The following is a 22,917-nucleotide window of genomic DNA, read 5'->3' on the forward strand; positions in this document are numbered from 1 at the left end:
ATCTGTTTATGTTAGTAATTAAGGCATCATAACTCATTTATTAGTTTCAGTACCTTCTAAATGTTCAAGACAGGTAATCAGTGGGGCATGAGAGGGAGAAACACAAACACAGAAGCCTAGATTCCCCAACCCAATCTCTAAATTGCATTTATTCTTACTAGAGTGATAGCATTCAAGGATGAATTCAAATTGAGCACATCTGCAAACCATTTGCCATCAACTCCCCCCCCTTTATGGGCCACATCAGTTTTGTCTGAACATCTGTTCTCACTGACGAAAGAACAGCAAACCAAATAAGGAACTAAATGCTCTGTGATACAGGACTCACTATTGTAAAGATTTTAATAACTGATAAGACATTAATAATAACTGTAGAGCATCTTCTCCCTCCCCCTTTCCACCCCAGCAATTGACAAAGAACAATTGCTTTCATATTCTCAGGAAATGTTAACACTGGTCCTTAAGCTATGGATTAATTCTGCTCTCTTTCTTCTGCATGGGGGCAGGCAGAGTGAAGGCACACAGCAATTTCTCTTGGTCTATTCACTTTAGTTCCAAATCCTGAAGCACTACTCATCCAAACTGCCTTTCGAATTCATTTTTATACATATAATTGGAATTAAATATTGCAACACTGAAACCATCTCAAACATAAATAACAGTATCCTTTTCCTTCCTATGGTTGTCTATCAATGTTGCATGGAATAAATGCATTGTAAGTGCTTTTCTGGGAGAGGTTTTCATTTAAATCCAAATTTCACTTTAGAGAAAATTCTAAAGCCCAAGGGGAAGCCATTAAGTTGCTCAGCTACGTGCTCATATGCCTGATTTAGTGCAGATCCAGTGTTTTAACAACGAATTTGCGACTGACTTTAGAGTCCATATAGAAATACAGAGGCATAGATTCTCTCAGACATACTTAAGAAGTTCTGCATCATCAGTAACACTTTGAACAAGTCTTGATGGTAAGAAGTAACCAGTGATGTAGGCTCCTGCTATTGTATTGTGCTCCCACAACTCAGGCTACTGTGTTTGTACCAAGAGAAGCTTCCCAAGAGTTGATGGGTAGTGTCATATAAAGGATATGTAAGTAACATGCTGGGTTTCTCTGCAAAGGTTTGATACTACTGGCACACTTGCAAAAGAAATCCTGTACTACTGGATATGATGGGATTTCCCCACATCACCCAAACAGACTGGAAAGGATTTTGACACTTCAAAGCACTCCTGTGGGTATCAAGAATTCTGTTAGTATCAGTAATGGGCCCTTCTGCCTTATGAAAATATCAGCTACAAGCCAGAAAAATTAAACTGTTTCCTTAACCTTTTAAGGAAAGTAATGCATGTGAAAAAAGAGCTAGAGACTGGATTATCACGCAACATATTTTGAGAGTTCTTGGCAATATTTCTGACACATCCTCCATAAATAACTTGCACAGAGTCACAAAGTTTGGATTGGACTAGATGTTGAAGAGAATGCATATTTCCTAGAATTAACTCTGCTTTCCCTCTCACAGTTTCCTCAGAGACATGGGCCTCAGCAGTAAATCACATGCTAAGACAAATGGGTTGTTGACCACTTGAAGGAGCACTTCTTCAAAACCAGATGTTAAGGGGATGTTTCACCTCCCACAATAGGATTTCCTCAAAGACATGTGAATTAACAGGAAAATCATACCTGAGTTGCTTAACACGCGAAGGAGCACCTTGTCTAAAATTATGCAAAACAGATCATCAGAGTTGGTGGAACTCAGACCTCAACAACAAGCAACAGCACACTCTGGTACCCATGACTTTCTAAATCGGGGCCTCTGTCTTTTTCTTCTTTTGAATGCCAATCTTACACAAACTTTTATTAAACTAGACAGCATCTGTTTCGCTGTAGGCAATCTTCTGGACATGGACAGGCAAGTTTTGCTCTGAAGGAGATGCATAACAACCAGCCACCAAAACTAATCATGAGTGTTTTTACTGGACTTTCCATTCTGCACAGGACACATTCTGTCCATCATAGTGCTACAATTGTCCATGCTTATTAACTGTTTGCTCACAAACAAGCAAGTAAACAACCACTAGTCTCAGTCCTTCAGAATTCAGTAAGCCACATTTTGTCCTGATACACATGGCCAAATCACTAAACAGTGATTTTGCTAAAAAGCAAAAATAAAGATAAAATCAGTGTATGTCCTGTACCTGAATCAACAATTAAAGAAGAGTCTATTTTAAATAGCACACTCCACACACACACACAAATGCAAGCAGGCTGACCCAGTATGGGTCAGCAACTCCTAGTTGACAAGCAGCTACCCTTCTTTATTAATTTTTTTTAACATGTCACTGCTTTAATCTTCTTTCCCTTTAATCTGGAATCAGAGCTAGGAGCCAACAGAGATGGGCAAGCTGGCATGACTGAGGAAAAATAAAGATTTCTTTCTTTTTTCTCCTATTGAGGGAGAGGTAACAGACCAGGAAAGAGCATGAAAAATCTGGGGAAGCTAATTATTTTGGAAGGTGAAATTAACTGTGTGATGATGTTCATGAAAGGGAAAACACTTATTTAAAAGACTGGATTGGGATAGAAAATAATTTTAGAGAAAAATTAATTTTTGGAAAGGAAATACTTTGGAGGGGAACCCATATGAAAAGTTAAAAAAGGTTTTACTGTACGTAAGACAGAGGAGTAGCTCCGTTGTTGAATAATCACTGTATCACAGAGTTGAACAGATCATTTCTGGATATCTTTTCCAAGTAACACTCCTATGTGCAGTTAACTGCTGGATCAAATCAATAGTCCACCAAATTCAATATTCTGTTCTTATTAGTTGCCAGCCAACTCACTAAGGAAGTTCACAAATTAGGGCTCAAAGGTGTTATTTTCTCTCCGTACCACATACTTGTCATTAAAATGTCGTTTCCTTACCACTAGTGAATAGAAACCGCCCTCAAGATGCCAGGTGATGTTCATGATTTGAGGCCAATTGTCCAGTATTATCCTAGCCCAGTGGATCCCAACCTTTTTGAAGTTGTGATTCCCTTTTATAATAGCCAAATAACCTGAGACCCTCTGCCCACATTTGCATAAATAGGCTGTCCTTGCCCTCCTACTCGTCCTGCCGCCAACTCCGCTGCCACCATTTCAAAACTGGGGAGGGAACAGGCTGGGGGGGGGAGAAGAAGGTGGGGAGAAGAAAAGTAAAGGACTTCAAAACTGGGTCAGAGGGTGAGAGGATCCCCCTCGGAAATCTGCGCAAAGCTTTTCTTGCACCTGCTGCATCAAAGACAGGCTACTCGTTTTTGTGTCTCCTTCTGAGGTTTTTTGTTGTGTGGTTTCCCCTCACTTCTGTTTCCTTTTCCTCCCCTTCTTTAGGCTTTCCAGAAGTGACACACCACAGTTAAAATCCTTTTCTTGTGGAAGTGGCAGCAATTATATCTTTATACTGGCATTCCTTTTTTTTTGTAAAAAAAAAAAGCCCCAGATTCTTTCTCCCACAAAGGGCCTGTTTCTCATACATTCACAAACACACTAACTTTAATATCCAGCTCTGAAAGTCAAGAAAAATTATTTGACAAGGGCTGCAACACATATAAGGTGATCTATGAGCCCCCTCCAAAGAAAAATAAATAAATGCTGCAATCCCCTTGGGGGTCATGACCCCCAGATTGGGAAACACTGCCCTAGCTTTTGGGTGAGCAACCTGTGCCCCACCAACATCTGAACAATAACTTCCATTTTCCCTAACTAAATATGATGCTGATTGAGGCTCAAAGGAATCAAGAGTTCAACATACAGTGGTGCCTCGACTTATGAACGTCCCTACTTACGACCATTTTGAGTTATGACCAGATCTGGCTGCAAAATTTTGCTTCTACTTGCGACCAGAGCTTCCACTTACGAACAGAAAAAGGCAGGGGGAAAAAGGCAGGAAATTCAAATTTCTAACTGTAGGTGGTGACGAGGCTGCTTCTTCATAGCTTTTTCACCCCAGCAGTTAGAGAGTGTGCATCGGAGGAGGCTTGGAACTGCTGAATTTCTCCTTCTGAGTGAGCATATGTGTGTGTTTGTAGGGAGGCTTCAGGATGCCTAGTAAGGTAAGGTGCTGTTTTCTATTTTAAAAAAAACTGTTCTGGGTGTTTTTGCAGCGTGGTTTTGGGCTGGGGGGTTATGTTTCTGTGCTGTGATGGGTCTTGAGGAGTTTGTTTTTTTTTTGTTTCCCCCCATTTCCGATGGATCTTGGGGGATTTGGTTGCTTTTTGGGTTTTTTTCCCATTTCCAATGGGTCTTGGGGAGGTTGTTTGGTTTTTTTGGTTCCCCCCATTTCTGATGGGTCTTGGGGGGGTTGTTTGCTTTTGGGGAGATTTTTCCCCACTTCTGATGGGTTCTGCATGCTTCCCTTGCTTTTTCCTTTGTTTTCTTTGCATTTCCAAACTGCCCCCTTTGTTCTCTGTGCATTTCCGATCTGCTCCGTTTGTTTCCTGTGCATTTCCAATGGATCTTGCACGCTTGATTGCTTTTCTTTTCTCCTCCCCCCTTCGGCCGGAAGGGATTAATTGCATTTCCAATCAGTCTTGCAGTGATTTTTTTGGGGTGTTTTTTTTTTCTTCGACCAGAATGGATTAATTGCATTTCAGTGCATTCCTATGGAAAATGGTGCTTCGATTTATGACCATTTCAAGTTACGTCCATCTTCTGGAATGGATTGTGGTTGTAAGTCACGGCACCACTGTATTTGACAATAGTTGACTATATTTGTTTTAACCGTTGTTTAAAGAAAACAAAAAAGAAAGAAATCCAAACAAACAACAAATTAAAAGGATCTCATTTGGCCTTGACTGAGGAAGAAAATCTGGAATATGGCATGTATCTCTCTTTGAAAAACATGCACTCAGTGTCTGATGTGAAACTATCCAGAACAGAATGTCAAGTGCTGTGGAGGCTGGAAGAGGAAGAAAGAGGTTCCTGCCACAGATGTGTGGAAGCTGTGTGATGAGGGAAGACACTGCCTCGCCAGAGATCAGCTCACAGGCTTCTTCCATCAGCCCAAGGGTGCAACAGCATATTAGCCAATTTGCTTTGTAGACATGTTCAGTTCAAGGCTGATTAAACTCTCACAAATTATTGACCTAGGACTTTTAACACAAGACATGTTTGCTTTCTTTTGCAAAGAGGTCCATCATTTTTCCTCCCCACACCCCTCATCAATGACATCCCTGAGATCAAGACAAAGTACAAGAAGAAACTAATGCCAAAGTAAGTTACTTGTCTGTCTTCTATATATATGATTTCTGGTTTTGAAAGGAGTGGCTGAATTTTTCTGATAACTTTTTCCTTGCCCGGCTGTCATAGGGAAACTTAAAGTGAAGTGATGGCTAATTAGCCCTTTGTTTTACTGCACCTGCCTTAACACAAGGCTAGTTAAATGAAAATAAAGTTTTGGCCAGATGAAAAAGCTGAAAGATCCCTTTATTAATTGCATGTAAGTTGCAATTTCAGAATGAGTCACTTATCATTCAAGCTGTTCACCTGCACTTATGTGGACTCTTGGATGATGATGGAGATTTCTAGTGGCGACCACTGAATGAGCTGCAAAAATGTAAGCCCACCTCTGCAGCCAAGGGTCGCATCAGTATCCTTTGAATGCAGGAGAGAATGCAGGTGTCTGATTTATGTGATGTAACAGTGTGTGAACTAGTACTTTCTAAGGCTGCCTCAATTTGTTTACAAAACTGATTTAGGATACATAGTAACAGGAAAATTGAGAGGGCCAGGAAGGGAGAGACGGGGTAACTCAGAACATGGTGTGCTTATGGCATTGCTGCAAAACAAGACCATTGCCCAGGATCTCATATCAGCCTGCATTGAGGTCATGGTGGATTGGTACGGCTATTGGCTTCCACATGGACTGCTGCTGTGCAGTGGGTAGGAAAACCTATAAATATAGGTTGACATGCTTCCTCTTCTCCTATGAGCACTGGGGTGGAGCACTTACTCAGGACCCTTGCCTCTATAGGTTCTGCTCTCAACTTAACACTCAAGAAGGATAATAAACACTTTTTTCCATTTTCTTTTCTTCCAGGAAAAACACACGGAAGCATAACCAACTGGCAGCAACATGAAGCATATTCCAATACACAGGTGGTCTAAATACGAGTCATTCCTGTTGTGACTCAGTTATAGCATGCAAGGATCAGAGGTGCAGAAAAGGAACAAAACGGTTTGCTACCTGAGCCGAAATAGCAATTCTTGCCCTCTGTCTCCATCCCAACCCCACAAAGCCAAGGTGTGCAGGCCAGACAAACATAATAAATTAAGTAACTAAACAATTTTGCTGGTCTTGGATTACATCTAAAATCTGCTACCTGAAACAACTGCCTCACTCTGCCCAATGGAGGAGCCATCCTACAGACAAGGTATTTGTGTGTTCTGTTACAAATATATTCTTAAATAAGCATTTAACATACTGCAGGGGGAACATAAGAAGGGTCTGCTGGGAGTGTGCTTCAGTAAGGTGAGCGAAATGTGTATCTGGGTCTCATGTTGGAGACACCAGCTGCCAGTTTTGTTAAGTATCCCCATTTAATTAGCCTTCTTAAAAAAGAGAGAAGTGCTCCAATTATGTGCCTTTGCTACATTAAAAATATCATTTCTTAAAATTTATTTTCACTGTGTAGGCAACTTCTCTGAGTTTAAAACGTATGGTAGGTTAGGTTTATTTGCACAAGGCAAAGCCACAGCAGCAAGCTTTAAAAATTGACATCTCTCTTCAGATGCTCTGCAGATACCTTCTGAAATGAATTTGCTCTCTCTGCTTGTGGCACATTCTGGTCTGTGCTGAAGAGAAACACAAAGGGAACTTTTAGTCACTCTGGAAAAATAGCCCATTTTTTTCCAGAGTGTCTGCCAGAGCGAAACCAGCACACATTTATCAGGCAAGTGCTTCTTGAGAACTCAACACCTAGCAACTTTGTATCTCACAGATATGGACCTCAAAGACCACGTAGCCTAATTTCCTGTGGAATGAAGAAATCCACTATCTAGCACATGCCATGCGCATGGTCCCAAATAGTCTTCCCCTATCAGATGTTTTGAACTTCAGTGGCTGCTAAGCCTCAGCTGGTATGGACAATGCTCAAGAATTCTGGTAGTTGTCTAAAACATCTGATGGGCATTACAGTGGGCATGACTTGTTCTAAACTCTTGTTGTTCATCCTAAACGAGACAGTACATTCAGATAGCTGGAAAATGCATTAATCTTAATTATTACAGCTTTGATTCATTCAGAACAGACTGTTTTTAAATTTTTGCCATGAGCTAACGAGAAATTCACTTAAAACATTGGTGAGCATTTTCAGCTGGTGCTACAGAGCCTGAGCCTACTGTTAAGTGCTTCTTTATAGGTCCCCTCAATAAAGCATCCTGACAGAGGGTAAAGAACTCAGCTACAAATAATGTTATTTCTGTCATGGTATTACACCTCCTGATCTTTATCCAGGATTTAGAGCATAAAAGAACATGTTTTCATATTTTGTGACTAGAAATGGGCACAAACCTGAAAACTAGTGGTTCACAGTTCATTTTTTAGGTTCATGCTGGAGGAGGGCTTACCTGGTCCCACTGCCTCTGACTTTACAGGTGCATGCTCAGAAGCAGCAGCCCAACTAAATTAACAAGGAATCTTCAGTGAGGGGTTTTGTCAGAAGCTGTTTAGAACACCAGGCATACAACAGCCATGTTCACTACAACATTATTTGTTGTTGTTGTTTAGGCGTTTAATCGTGTCCGACTCTTCGTGACCCCATGGACCAGAGCACGCCAGGCCCTCCTATCTTCCACTGCCTCCCAGAGTTGGGTCAATTTCATGTTGGTCGCTTCGATGACACTGTCCATCCATCTCACCCTCTGTCGTCCCCTTCTCCTCTTTCCTTCACACTTTCCCAACATCAGGGTCTTTTCCAGGGAGTCTTCTCTTCTCATGAGATGGCCAAAGTATTGGAGCCTCAGCTTCAGGATCTGTCCTTCCAGTGAGCACTCAGGGTTGACTTCCTTTAGAATGGGTAGGTTTGTTCTCCTTGCAGTCCAGGGGACTCTCAAGAGCCTCCTCCAGCACCACAATTCAAAAGCATCAATTCTTCAGCGGTCTGCTTTCTTTACGGTCCAGCTCTCACTTCCATACATCACTACAGGAAAAACCATAGCTTTGACTATGCGTACTTTTGTTCGCAAGGTGATGTCTCTGCTTTTTAAGATGCTGTCGAGGTTTGTCATTGCTACACAACATTACTTAGCATGACACAAAAGAGCCGGAGCAAGCTGCAACAACACTTCAGCTCACATACTCCCCATCTGACCAACCAGCTGCACTTACATGAGGAGGAGTTCAAAAGTATTCACTTCAACTTTTGTGTAACTGTGGGTCTGTCATCTTTTTCTGAATCAGCAAACTGTGGTTAATGTCAACTGTGCCCGAAGCAAACTGTGGTTAATGGCAATTTGCTTGAAGCAAATGACGATTTGTCTGAAACAAGTCAGAGCTATTATACTACAGTTGTTATTATTATACTATAGTTAACACTTACGATTTAACATCATATCCAAGGGTAGCTAACATCACCCCACCCATCAAAGCTAATTTATGGACTGAGCAGGGGCACCTCTCGTGAAAATTGAGGATTTGTCCCTCCTGCCGGGTTAGTCATAGAATCATAGGAAAGTGAACTTGGAAGGGGACTACAAAGCCATCAAGTCAAATTCCCTGCTCAATGCAGGAATACAATCAAAGCATATGCTGTCCTGCCTTCTCAAAACTATTCTTAAACGTCTCCTGCCTTAAGTGTTTCAATAACTATTGTTAACCTTCTGCCAGGAAGAGAGATATGTTCTGCTAAGGAATTTTCTGAATGCAGCTTTGTGCTTTTATATGCAGTTTAATGGTGGCAATTGTTACCAAAATGTGCCATTTTCCCCTCCTGTTTCAATGTGTCCAACTGATAATTTTTGAATATTATCAGTTCTGAAACATCTTCCATTTGTAACTTATACTACCTCCACGTCTTGTTTTTCTGTTTCTTCCTTCTGGCACGGTTTTTCTTCCTACAGTGTGGACATGGGACAGGACATCTGTCGTCTCTGCCCAAGGGGGATCTTTAAAGTGAACGAAGGATGGGACAGTAATATATAGGCATCCTTCAGTCTCGAGAGACTATGGTAACATGCTCTGAATCGAGGAGTGTCCTCTCCAGAGCATGAAGCCCGGGTAAGGTAATATGGAGGATAGGCTGTTACCCAAGCAGCAGATCCCCCCTCTCCACATTGCTGTAATGGTCCAATGGAAAGGCAAGAGCCAATACAACTGGTTCCAGCAATGTCGCAGGAGTTGGCAGAACGACACATGCTGCCTTCGGGACTCCAGCTCTGGATTTTGCCTCGAGGTTAACTCCTGAAGCCTTTTCCATGAGTGGATATAGCCACAAGGCAGTGGAGGTTTGAAATCGGAGTTTTCCTTCTCCTAGATGGGCTGCCTTCCATGGCTGACGAGCCCTACCTACCCGGCGGGATAGTAAGGACTAGCTTAAATAAACAACCTATTCATGTCCTCTCCCTTCCCCCCCCCCCCCGCTATGCTTGGTGGAACATCTGGCTTGCATTCCTGCAGAGAAAATATTCCAGAAGATTTTCAAGGGCAGGTGAATAACTGCTATTCCTGAGTGTTCTGCTAAAGGCACAAACATAGTAATAGACAAACATCCAGCCTTCTGCCATTAGCACTAACCACTTTCACTATAACACCAGGCAGCATCCCAGCAATTTAACACTGCAAGCACTTTCTTCCCTTTTCACATACTCATGGCCTCAATGTGGAAGGAAAACTAATAGTATAATAATACTACATTTGTTTGTTTTATACGCTGTCAAGGTCAGTGAGCTTTCAAGGTCAGTGAGATATTTCAGGATATTTATCAGATCCACCCCACCTCCAGAGAGTTTCCATGGCCAAGCAGGGATCTGGACTCATGTCTACTATTTAGTCTATAATTTCATGTAGCGGCTATTATCATGATGTGAGTACAATAGATTTGTGATGCAGTTTACCATGTGGTCCATGGACTTACTAAATGGACTTAAACATTTTCAGTGATGTTAAGAAAATTTGCCCAACCCATTTTATGAAATTCTCCACACAAACAGATTAACACATAGTAATAGCTGCGATGTTTGAGGTAGTATCATGACTGACAATGTAGTTCCCAAATTGATGAAGAACCCTGAGGACTGGAAATGTAGCACCTCTTTGTGACATGTTAGGAATAATGATGTTTGCTTTATTAGTTTGCTTTATTATAACAAAAATGTTGCAAACAGTGCTAGCTTTCACCCAACCTTGTTTTCAGAGTATCCTGGGGGAAATAGTATAATGTGTGAAATAACCCAATTCCTGATTCCTTTCTCCATTATGGGACAGAGATTCCGGCACATGGCTGAGTTTAGTGCTTTCCTGAATAAACTGGCTTCTGTGCTTGAACTCTATAGACATCTTTAGACAGCTGTATTTCTTCAACTTATTGTGGAGAAGTGCACTGCATAACAATGTAACCTGATTCAAGCATTCTACACAAAGGATAAGTAAATGCATGAGAGAGGGAGCACACAAGCACCCTCAGTTCTTGCGATAGGTGAAAAGTGACAGATCTGAAGAGGAGAGCTTCCTTTATGTGTGGAGCTTCTCCACATGAACCAGGACAGAACTCTGACTCACATGGACAGCTTTCAGAGCAAGAGGAAAGCTTCCCCTGCAGATACAGTGTACTACTTTTTATTGAGCAAAGCAACAATGCCAAGGGATGGCCATTTGACTTCCCCTCCTCACGTGTTTAACCTTATGTAGAAAGCCCAAACAGCACCAAAATCTTAGCAAGATCAGGACCCAAAAAATTCAAGCCATGTATCTGGAAGAATAGTGGGAGGAAAAAATTATGCCTGCATTAAAATTCAAAGTAGCTTTGCAGAAAAATATAAGCACGAATTCTTATTCTTGCCTGTTTTTTCTGTTTATTTTGCTGATAGACACTATGTGGATGGATAGCTCATGAGTTCAACTTTCCGCTGTGCGTCCTGGGAGAAGAGCCAGCCTGTGTAGCCTTCAGCAAGTTGTACAGTTCCTGGCAGAAAAGGCAGAAAAAGGTAAACCACTTCTGAAGACTCTCTACCTTAAAAATTCTGGAAAGGGTTACCACAAGTCAGAATTGACATGACAACATGTAATTAAGTAATTATTCAGAGCCCAGCATATTAATTTGTAAAAGGAACCCATTGTTACACACTACTTATGATCAATATCATTATCCCATCTGCAAAAGTAACTTGTGCTGTTCCTTATTGTTACTGTGTTAGTGTTATTGCTGCAACCTTTGTAAAATACACGAAAATGCTCACACATTCTCTCAAGTGGTTGATTCTATTCATTGCTTGTTGCAAACATTATGATGAACATGTTACAATGGAAAGCTTCCCTTAGCACTTTCTTGACATCTAACCACTATACACAATCCATTGGGAGATGGGATGGGAGTTATAATGCAATGTATCATAGAAGTGCTTGGTTATCTGAATTTTTATGGACAGGCATTTCTTATGAGCATTAATTTACTAATCAAAATAAACTGTCATAGCAAAATGGCTTTACATTGACCAGTAGGAAGAATTACATGAAAACCTCTTAAATGAAGCTTCCATGTGTAGAGGCAGTATACCTCTGAGTACCAGATACTCTGAACAATCATTGTGAGAAGGCCCCATGTATGGATAGATTCTAGAGAATGATATAGAACAGTGGATCCCAACTTTGTCTAGCCAGGGTATTCTTGGACTGCAGGTCCCAGACGCCTTCACCACTATCCCTGCTGGCTGGGGTTTCTTGGAGCTGCAGTCCCAGAACACCTGGGTTACTCAAGGTTGGGAACTACTGCTATAGAATATGGGGTGTTTTTTTTTTTGGTTTTGCAATTCCATATATCCCAAAGATTACTTCTAAAATTTAGCTCAACCAACCACCTCCAAGAGAAACCAAATGGAATGTTTCCCAAAGACCTCTAACAGCTCTATGGACAGCTCCATCACAACTAACTGGCCACTGGAGACAGGTCCTGAAATTGAATGTTTTGGGGCCAGGATGGAAGCAATTTTGGTCTATTGAATCGAAAGACCCTCCATCCCATGAGAAGGCCTGGGCTGGGCTTCCTGTGATAACAGCTTGAGATGGTATAGCTAATTTTTCTCCCACTTAATTTCAGTGGGAAGAAAACTCCACTTTGCATGACTAAGCTCAGCTCAGAAGACCAGCAACCACTCCCTCTCAATTTTTCTTATGTGAGACTGCTAGCTAGGTTTGCTTTTGTGCATGCCTGTATGAACCCAGTCCCAGTCAGGTTTTTGCTGACTGTTGTTTAACTTAACTTCATGGATAAAATTAAAAATTAATGTAAAATTATTTTAAGGATTTAATATTTTATCTTGAGTAATGAACTCTATGAAGTATTTATTATATGAAAGGCTTCAAATGTGCTGCGGAGAAACATAAATAGGCTATTTAAACAATGTCAATAGTTCCAACACCCTTTTAAAGAGTTCTGATTAAAATGTAATTAAATATTCACTTGGACATTCCAATCAATTAGTATGTTCTGTAAGAAAAACTACCTATTATTATTATTCCGGCCCCACTATATGTTTGAAAATGCTCCATACACAAACTGAATTCTGTTATCAATATGACAAGTTACCAACTTTGCAGATCATTTAAACATATGTGTTTACAATATTCTGAAAGAGGAAAGGAAGACTGTTAATGACCACAGAGAACAGCCAAACATGTCTTCTATTGATGTTTGAAAAGTGCCAACTACATAATAAGCTCTTCAGTATCAAGATAATGTATTAGGGGAAATGAGGGATAGTGATCTCTGTTGCTCTTCTAGAAAATCAGGCTTTGTGTTGATGAGAGGGAGGAAGAATGCTCACAGCAATTGGAAAGCAGCAAATACATGCACTTTACCTCAAGGCCAAACTGAACTCACTCCATGATACTGAGTTAATTAACAGGAATGGTTTCAGCTGAAATGAGGGAAGAAGTTACTATCTTCTTTGGGACAGCTCAGGCAAACTCAATGCCAGACTAGCAGATCTTCTGGAATGGTTAGGAAACTGGATTTTGGGTATAAAAGTGGGGAGAGAAGTTACTTGTTTAGCCTAGTTATCACTTAAGAGATTGCTATATTCATCTGCTGCTTTGCTATATGATTTGCACTCTGTATATGCTGTGGAATTATGTTGAAGCTATACCAGAATGTAAGTATTGATTTTTCACCATCTTCTAAAAAATATAATTTTTACAGGTGATTGGTTCTTTTGGATTAAGAGGGTGGTCATAATAAAACTAGGCTTGCTTCGACCATCTACCAGGAGATTGTGTGTTTTGTGGGCATTTTGGACATTCCTGCCTTGCAGAGTTGATCTAATGATCAAAGCGCTTAACCTCGTGGAGTTTTGGTAACTCAGTGAAAACACTGCTTAGACAGGGTGGACTATGGTGTCAGGACAGTACCAGGCAGGGAGATTTCCCCCAGCCAGCAGTACATTTGACACAGAGTTTTTACTGGAACCAAGAAAATCAGGTTAGTGTAACTCAGTAGTTAATGTGGGCCTCTCTAATCCGGATCACCTTGACATTCAGCACAACATGTTTTCCTTATTTGAATGCCATACATTCCTTTCACCCAGACAAATGTAGATGTTCAGCAATATTAACCACTCATACATGGAGAAGTGATATACTTGTATAAGGAAGGTTCACAAAATGCTGAGTAAATCTGTATCATCCAAAATATTGTTCTATTGAACAAGACAAGCTGGGAGAACGATCACTTATTTATGTCAAGTTAGATAAGTTTATGTATCAGCAGTCAGAATATTGAACCTTAGGCACAATTCAGTCTAAGATGAAGCTCACTTAAGTCCTGCTGATTCAGGAACATTTACACATAACTAAGTCTCCATCTTCTTGGCTCTGGCTTGCTCTTGCTGTTCTTCTGCAACCCCAGCTTTTCTTTCTTGAACCCATCTGATATTTCACTATTCACCGTCTAACTTTAAGAAATGCCCTTCTGTCTTCTGTAGAATATTCAATTCTTAAAACAAAACCTCCGGTTTATGAATGTGGGATATTGTGCTTTTGTACATATGATTAAAAAAAAACGGAAGTGGCGTGAGACTGCTGCACAATATAATAATAATATAATTTATTGTCATTGTAAGTATATACACAGTATACCATACAACGAAAATGCCAACTTTGCCAGCAGGAAAAATGATGCCAAGCTTTACAAAGCAAAGGGCAGCCTGAATGTTGACAACATCAATAGCAACAGTACATATGGTTTACAGGATACCCTCTTATACCCACTACTATTCACAAAGTGACACCATGCTGGGGAAAATCCATGAAGCGGACTCCTTTTCTTCATTAGTTAAGCACATCTCAAACAAACACACATTTGTGTTTGTTTAAATAATGAAACCTACAGCTTTATTGGGTTACAAAAAAAGTAATAACTGTTCAATGCTATGCTCCCCACATATTCCTGGAAACACATCCAACAAACTTCAAAGGAGCTTGCTTCCAACCAACTGCACTCACACTTTTGCCATTTTTGCAGATTACAGGCATGGATGAGTCATAAGGATATTTTTAAAGGGGTCATGTCATGGACCAAAGTGGTTTAAACTGAAATTTTAAAGTTTTTAAATTGAATGTTTTAAATAAATACTGACCTCAAAGCCTTTTCACTATTCTCTTTGTTCTATGACTTGTCTGCCCTCCTATTTTCTTTGTATTTCTCCCTCTTTTCTCCCTTTTCTTCCTTTCTTTATGTGCATACAAATGTACTGAACTGCACCAACCAACTATTTACTTCTTGAAAACTGTCTAAAATAAATTGGGACCTATAGCTTCTATTTACTTGAACAATATGCCACTGTGGAACCAGATAATGGTACTTGTGACTCATTAAGCCAATGTATACTGTGGTGTCATCATCATCATTTTAGAACCGCAAAGCTAGAATGGACCCTATGGATCATGGAATCCAACCCCTCTCAAGGAGGCACAATGGGGAATCAAACTCCCAATTTCTGGCTCTGCAGCCAGATAGTATGACAGATGCTTGACAGGCCTCTCTTTGCAGTTCCAGTGAGCCCAGCACAAAAATCAGGCATCATCTAGTCTATACTTTAAAAAAATGCACCACTATTTATAGATTTGCAGAAAACTAGGAAGGCGACATTTCCTCACATAACAAGAGCAGAAGTCAAGAACTTGATCTTTCCTGTGGTATCAAGACAGTGCCTCTGATTAGGGCCAATATAGCAATAGTGCTGAAAAACACAGATCTTTATTAAACTATAAAATACTCTTTCTGTATTAAATCCTGACCAGCACAAAGTTATCTCAGCAAGAGATATATATCCAGTTGACTCAGCTTTGTTACATTCCCTGGGGCAAACAACTGAAGCTGATGTTTCAGGACTGTGCTCCAGATTCAACAGTACCTTACTGAATGGTGTTTTGGCATCTAATTAACTCCTCTTTAACCCTGAGTAACTGTGATTTATGGACCTGACGTGATGTCATGCATTTTAGCCACATTGCTGTGGGCAGGTTTTTAAATTTTGCCCCAGTGAGTATTTTAAAAATAGAAAGTAAAAATAATCTATGTAGAGAAAAGATCTACTTATACATTTATTTAGTATATGTACATCCCATCTTTCTTCCATCATGGAGCTCAAGACTGCATGCATCCATTTCTATGGCAGCCTCTCATCCAGGCAAGGATGCAACCCAGCTTCCTTCATTTCAATAACACAGAAACAGACCAACAGCCATGGTGATGAATTTGAGGAGAGTCAATGCAGATGCAACCACCCTAAATATCCCTTGGACTACTAACCTCATGAGGTTTCACCTGCCTTCCATAAATTCGTATTCACTTCCCGGTGGAGGATACAAAAACTGCTTAATTGTTTACCAACCCATCAAGACTCAGTTTACTTTTCACTTAACTATTCTTGGCATCTTTTTTTTACAAAAGGCCACCCCAACTTAGAACTTCTAGCAACAGACCTGGGAGGTTGTATCCTGGCTCTTATACTATTCCCCCCAATGACATTTTATTGATTGATTGATTGATTGATTGATTGATTGATTGATTGATTGATTGATTGATTGATTGATTCATTCATTCATTCATTCATTCATTCATTCATTCATTCATTCATTCATTTAACTACCTACCTACCTACCTACCTACCTAACTAACTAACTAACTAACTAACTAACTAACTAACTAACTAACTAATATGCCACCCACACTACCCAAAGGTCTCTGGGCAGTTTACAACAATTAAAATAAAAAGATAAAATAATTAAAATGCAATTAAAATATATACTCTAATCACTGAGATCCAGTAAAAAAAAAAAAGGCAATGAGCACTCCATAACTGTGAAGTATTTGCCCCAAATCCAGTGTTATACAGTATGATAGACAGTGGGACGAAGAGCTGAAAGACCTGGCTTCGGATGTCCCCAACAGGCTTTGGGCCAAATGTTCTCTTTCAGCTCAAGATTCTCTGCAGGGCTCCCATGAAGACAAAATAGGATTTTGGGTAAACAAAACTGGGTGGCGATGTGGGATGCCAAGCTCAACGCATGCCAAACTAAGCTCAAGGGCTATGTCATCATCTTCTTATTTGTTAAGGTACTGTCTTCGGGGACAATTGTTCCTGGACAATTCTGGGTACTCCAAAACCACAAATCTGCATTCCTCTCGTCTGCAGTAAACACGGATGGCCAAAATCAAGTCTCTGTAGCTTTAAAAAACAAAAACAAAACCATGCTACAGGTTGTTTGGGTGTTAACTAGAAAAAATATTTTTCAGTCACCATCTTAACTAGAAAAATAATCTTCTTCCAATCAGTTATAAATTACATTTCTTTTTCAATTTCCAGACTGGCACACTCTGCAATAAGTAAGAAAATAAACTGGGACACAGCTTTGTGCTTGGCTCCTTGTAGAAGGCAGCAGTAGCAAAACCTTCAATATCACACCTGCTCCAAGCCCCATAAATGTCCTGGGGTGGCCTTGCACAAGCCGACAGAGTTAGCAGTTCAAGTCACTTCTCTCCCAAAGTGCAATTTATCCTAGGCCCATCCTCACGTGGGACAAGCTGGCATGCATTGTGTCCGGAACAATTTAAATGAAGAGTAGTGTGCAAATGTGGCAGGAGGATCTAGATTAAGTGTCTCCGGACTCAGGAACAATCTATCCCCAACATTGATATTGTAAGCTTATGGACGTTTTGTCAGATCAGCCTGGAGAAGATTATTGCTTAGGATTTGAGAGACAGCAGTTTTTTAAAAAGGACATTTAATTTAAAAAGAAAAGATACTAATTCATAGCTATGTTTTATTTTTGGATCAGAGCTGCAGAGAGCTGTGTTTGGTCTTTCGTTGCTCCTTACGTTGCAAAAGGCAATCTTGGCTGTTCCACTAGCTCCAGGGGGACTGTAAGATATATCTCCCTAAAGAAATCTGTGAGAAATCCCCTGTAGTATCCTGGTTCTAAAATAAAACTAACAAAACAGCCATTCCTTCAGCTCGTTATTCAACAGAATGAGTAAGTTCTGTGTGCTTCCTACTTTCTTTTCACTGAGATCAAACCCAAGAAAAGTTCAACTGCTCCCTAAAGAGTGACAGTTGCTGCTTGTGCATGGTTGCCAAGTAAAAAATCCTGCTTTTATAAAATGTAGTGCTGAGTCAGTGAGAAAGGGAAACCCTTCTTCAGCCTCAGATCCAATAAGCACAGCTGCAGCATTTTGTACATGCTCCAGAGAACAAGGCCATTTAAGCATTCTTTTGACATCCTTCAGTCTCTCAGGGTTCAGCTAGAGGATCCTGCAAAGTAGAGCCATCCTACCTCCTCACACAGAGGGCAGTCCTGTGTAAGTGCTGTACAGCCACAACAAGGAGCAATTTAAACTCACATGTACTTTTACTTGAAAGTAATACTCAACACAACATCTGCAGGACTTATTTCTGAAGAGAAATGCTAAGTAGGCTGATAGTGGCTTCTACATAACAGCAACACTGAGGGCAAGCCAAAGACACTTTCATGGCTGAGGCAATGGAAAAGATGGCATCCTTCACACCACTCCCTCAGTTCACATACAGAAACGGCAGGTTATTCGCCTGTAATTGTAGTTCTTCGAGTGGACCTCTGTGATTCACACCCTGGGTGATCCATGCCTGCACAAAGCCTCTTCGGAATATTCTAGAGCTTCTGCGGTAGCAAAAAGCACATTAGAATAGACCTCCCCCCCTTGGTATAAGTACCTTGGCACCAGGACTCTGCCTTCAATTGTGTCAACTGCCGCAAGGAGAAAAATATCGCATGGCGTGACAGTGGGGAGAATGGGCGGGATGTGTGAATCAGCAGCAGCAGCTACCCCCACCACGACAGAGGAGCTAACTTTGTGAGGCGAGCCCAGGCAGCCTTCAGAGCCGAGGCGACTGAAGCAGGAGGAGGAGGTGGAGGAATTACCACTGGGTGCTGAGGCTGTTGCTGGCTGGGCTAGTGCTTGGGGTGCTGAGAGAGAAAGAGAGCCAGAGAGCCACTTCCCTGGAAGAGGCAGTGGCGGTGGCAGCTGCTGTTGGTGGCTTGGAGGCGCTCTTCGAGGAGGGGCCGGGAGCGAGCGCCGCTCTCAGGCATTGCTTGGCGGCGGCTCAGGCGCTCAGGGAAAAGGGCCGGCAGCGTGCCTTGCTCGCCAGCTCTCTCCCAAGATAGCGCTTCTTGCATCCTCCATCCGGAACTGCAGCCGGCAGACAGGTGGGCTGACTGGCAGGCTGCAGTTCCGGATGGAGGGTGCAAGAGGTGCTGTCTTGGGGGAGAGCCGGGAAGCGAGGCGAGGCTTTTTTTTTTTTACTCTTGACAGCAGAGGATACGTGGGCACTTCAGGGGAGGCAAGCAAGGTGGGGGCCACAAACTATTGTTCGGCAGGCCACAAATCACCCTTGGGCCGCATGTTTGAGACCCTTGTTCTAGAATATTCCAAAGAGGCTCCGTGCAGAAGTGGATCACCCATAGTGTGATTCAGAGAGGCCACGAAGAAGAACTAAACAGGCTCTCTGCAAAATCTTACTTCACTGCCAATGAGAGGGCATCCCCCATTGCACCTGATGTTAGCACAGCAGCTAGAGTCACACATTTGTATTATTTTCTGCAGTTTTGCATGCTCAGTTACCTTTTACATGAAGTGACTATCTTCTTTTGCCCTATGGTAGGGCTATCCTGAAAGTAGACCACTCTTAAGTGCCAGCTATAATCCAGCCCTATTCAAAGTCTGAAGAGATTTGCTAAATCGAGATAATGTTTCTTGAGTGTACAAGAGCACTGACCTGTAAAAGGACCCTTTCTTGATGGTCTATGGGTGCTTATCACTACCATAATCCTGGAACCATTTATATAATCTTTGAACTGCAGAGCTAGAAGGGACCTTATAGATCAGTGTTTCCCAACCTGAGTGTCATGACTCCCAAGGGGGCGACAAAGTGTTTTCTGGGAAGTCTTGAGTCACCTTATGTGTTGTCATCCTTGTTAAATAATTTCTACCTTGACCTTTCAGAGCCAGATATTAAAATTAGTGTGTATGTGTATGTATAAGAAACAGGCCCTCGGGAGAGAAAGAAGCCTCTGCTTTCTAAAATGGGATGACTTTACCCCAGTCAAAATGCTTTTTTAGGCAAATATGGCAGTGGGGTCACAGGTTACTTGCCTATTATAAAAGGGAGTAGTGACTTGAAAAAGATCGGAAACCACTGCTATAGATCATCAAGTGTAGCCCCTGTCAAGGCAAGAATTGAACTCCCAACCTCTGACTTCACAGTCAGCTTCCTAAACCACTGAGCTACCCAGCTGTACAAGCAGATACACTTTCCTCCCAGTGTCCTTTGGCTAATAGTAAGGTAAAGGTAAAGGTACCCCTTGACAATTTTTGTCCAGTCATGTTCGACTCTAGGGGGCGGTGCTCATCCCCGTTTCCAAGCCATAGAGCCAGCGTTTTGTCTGAAGACAATCTTCTGTGGTCACATGGCCAGTGCGACTTAGACATGGAACACTGTTACCTTCCCACTGAGGTGGTCCCTATTAATCTACTCGCATTTGCATGCTTTCGAACCGCTAGGTTGGCGGGAGCTGGGACAAGTGACGGGAGCTCACTCGGTCGCATTGATTCGATCTTACGACTGCTGGTCTTCTGACCCTGCAGCACAGGCTTCTGCGGTTTAGCCCGCAGCGCCACCACGTCCCTTAACAGTAATGTGTCTCAAATGAAACAAAATGTTGTACATAGGGTGCTGTTGCTTATTGTACTAGTCAGTTCGAAATTCAGTCATATAACCCCAATTCTGGTCTGCCTGCGCTGGTTACCATGCAGATTCAAGGTCTTGGTTCTAACATCTAAAGCCCTAAATGTTTAGGACCTCGCTATTTGCCTTCTGCCAGGTTCGACTGCCCATCTGACCCAGTGCTTACAGACCTCCTGCCTATGGGTGTTAACGCCACCAACGGCCCGGAAAACAACAACCTAAGGTCAGGCCTCCTCAGCAGAGATGCCCTTCTTAGGGAATGCAATGACCAAAGGGTTACATCAAGTGCCCTTCCTTTGTGTCTTTAAAAAGCATCTCAAAACATAGCTTTTTAGAGAAGATTTTGAGAAGGTTCTCCCCAATTAACTGGGATAGAGGAAGACGAAGGAGAGACACATACTGATCATTTTATTCTGCTGTCAGTCTTGTTATTCTCAATGAGAGAGTCTGTAGTAATTAATCTTTATATAATTTATGTTTTATCTAAAATGTGTTTTTCATTTCTGTTGTTCACCACTCAGAGTAGCAATTTGCTAGATGGGTGGTATATAAATCAAATAAATCAATAAAACCAGTTAGCCGGTTATGCTGTCCTATACAATATTTTATTCTATGCTTGCCCCTCCCCCCCAGTCATACCTACACTGCAGATGTTCCATGCCAAATCCCCTCTTTTCCCTGTCTCTTTCCTGGTCAAATCAGCATTTCATGGTCACTGAACCTGTTCTCTCTATACTAGCTTTTTTGGGTGGATGTCACCAGAAAAAGATTTTGGCTAGAATCCTACAGGTGTTTCTATAAGAACAGTATAACTTGTTACAGTGAACTGCAGCTAACTGATATAGTGCTGGGGCACATTGAATGCCTGTTCAGGTGCCTCACTGCACAGTTGAGAACCCCTCCAAGCACTCTCTCAATTAATCACAATTACCCATGGCAGGTTATGAAAACCTTACACAAACACTAATAGGATTCTGTTGGTTTTATCATTCTTCAAAACTTGGGGCTCACCCAAAACCTGCAGTGTGTTTCAGTATTGCTAATATAGGTATATAAAAAATTTCCTGCAAATAAGTGCTTTACTCCAAATGTTCCACAAACATTGTTTCATCCATCCTTACAAGAAGCTTGCTGCCATCTTATTGCAGGGAGAGTGCTGTGTCTGAGAGGATAATTAGCTTGCTGAAGAATATTTAGTGAGTTCAAAAGATTTGAACCAGGATATCTTGTAGTTTTAAATATGCAGCACCCTTTGTGATCTCTGTTTAAACCATAGCATACAACTGCACAAAGCAAACCTATTCTAAGTCAGACCATTGCCTCATTTAGCTTATTATTATCTATGATGACTGGCAGTGGTTCTCCATACATCCACTTTACAGAGGACAGTTCTCTATTTTGAATGACCTTCCATTCAAAGTCCAGTTTCAGAGTAAAACAACTACAAAAAGGTACCCATCAACAGTACTTGACAGCAGACTGGACAAGAACACCAGTTACCTGATCACAGTATTGTACCTGCATTGTCTTGCATTTATTATATGTCTATTACATTTATGCTTTATGAAAATTTTTGCAAGAGATGGTATGGATTGAAATGTAGGCTTAGATTTTGGCATTAGAATAATATATATCATGCCCTAGAGAATGGGCAGGTGACAAAATTAGTTCATGTATATAATCTCAAAGAGTACCTTCTTTGAACCCTTTAATTTATGATCTACATCATAGTCTGTCCTCTTACTAGTATGATCTTCAAGGATGAATTTATCTCCTACCAAGAAAAATTTACCCACATAGAGCAACATTTTTAAACACTATCAGAGAACTAAATAAAGGATTTAGCAGGGCTGTGGTTTTCCACATAGCAATCCTTTGTGGGAATGTCCTAAGTATGTGCAAAAAGTATTTAAATTGCAAGACCAAGCTGTCAGAAATATCTATCATTTTGACCCTTCCTTTTCAATTTCAGATGTGTAGATGGGGTTATTTAGTACTCTGCACATGCCAACAAGTACTATTCTTTTCACTATAAATTTAACAAAACCTATTGCAATGATAAAGGACGTGGTGGCACTCCCAGTTAAACTGCAGAAGCCTCTGGGCTGCAGGGTCAGAAGACTAGCAGTCGTAAGATTGAATCCACGTGACGGAGTGAGCTCCCGTCTCTTGTCCCAGCTCCTGCCAACCTAGCAGTTTGAAAACATGTAAAAATGTGAGTAGATAAATAGGTACCACCTTAGTGGGAAGGTAACGGCGTTCCATGTCTAGCCGCGCTGGCCACGTGACCATGGAAACTGTCTATGGACAAATGCTGGCTCTACGGCTTGGAGACAGGGGATGAGCATCACACCCTAGAGTCAGACACGACTGGACTAAATGTCAAGGGGAACCTTTACCTTTACCATATTGCAATGATAAGTACTGGTACTGAACAGATCCTGAGGCTT

The 22,917-nt window shown here is 41.4% G+C and overlaps 1 protein-coding gene and 1 long non-coding RNA gene across 3 annotated transcripts in view; one reads left to right on the forward strand and one right to left on the reverse strand.

Moving 5' to 3' along the window:
* TMEM200A (transmembrane protein 200A) overlaps positions 1 to 22,917 on the reverse strand; it is a 62,520-nt gene that overhangs the window by 33,501 nt on the left and 6,102 nt on the right. The window lies entirely within an intron of this gene.
* On the forward strand, positions 852 to 14,931 carry LOC140706493 (uncharacterized). The gene is made up of 3 exons (XR_012086116.2): positions 852 to 5,248; positions 6,075 to 6,408; positions 11,060 to 14,931. It is a non-coding gene; the product is annotated as an uncharacterized LOC140706493 (long non-coding RNA).

The sequence above is a fragment of the Pogona vitticeps genome, chromosome 1 (genome assembly GCF_051106095.1).
Source record: "Pogona vitticeps strain Pit_001003342236 chromosome 1, PviZW2.1, whole genome shotgun sequence".
NCBI lineage: Eukaryota > Metazoa > Chordata > Lepidosauria > Squamata > Agamidae > Pogona > Pogona vitticeps.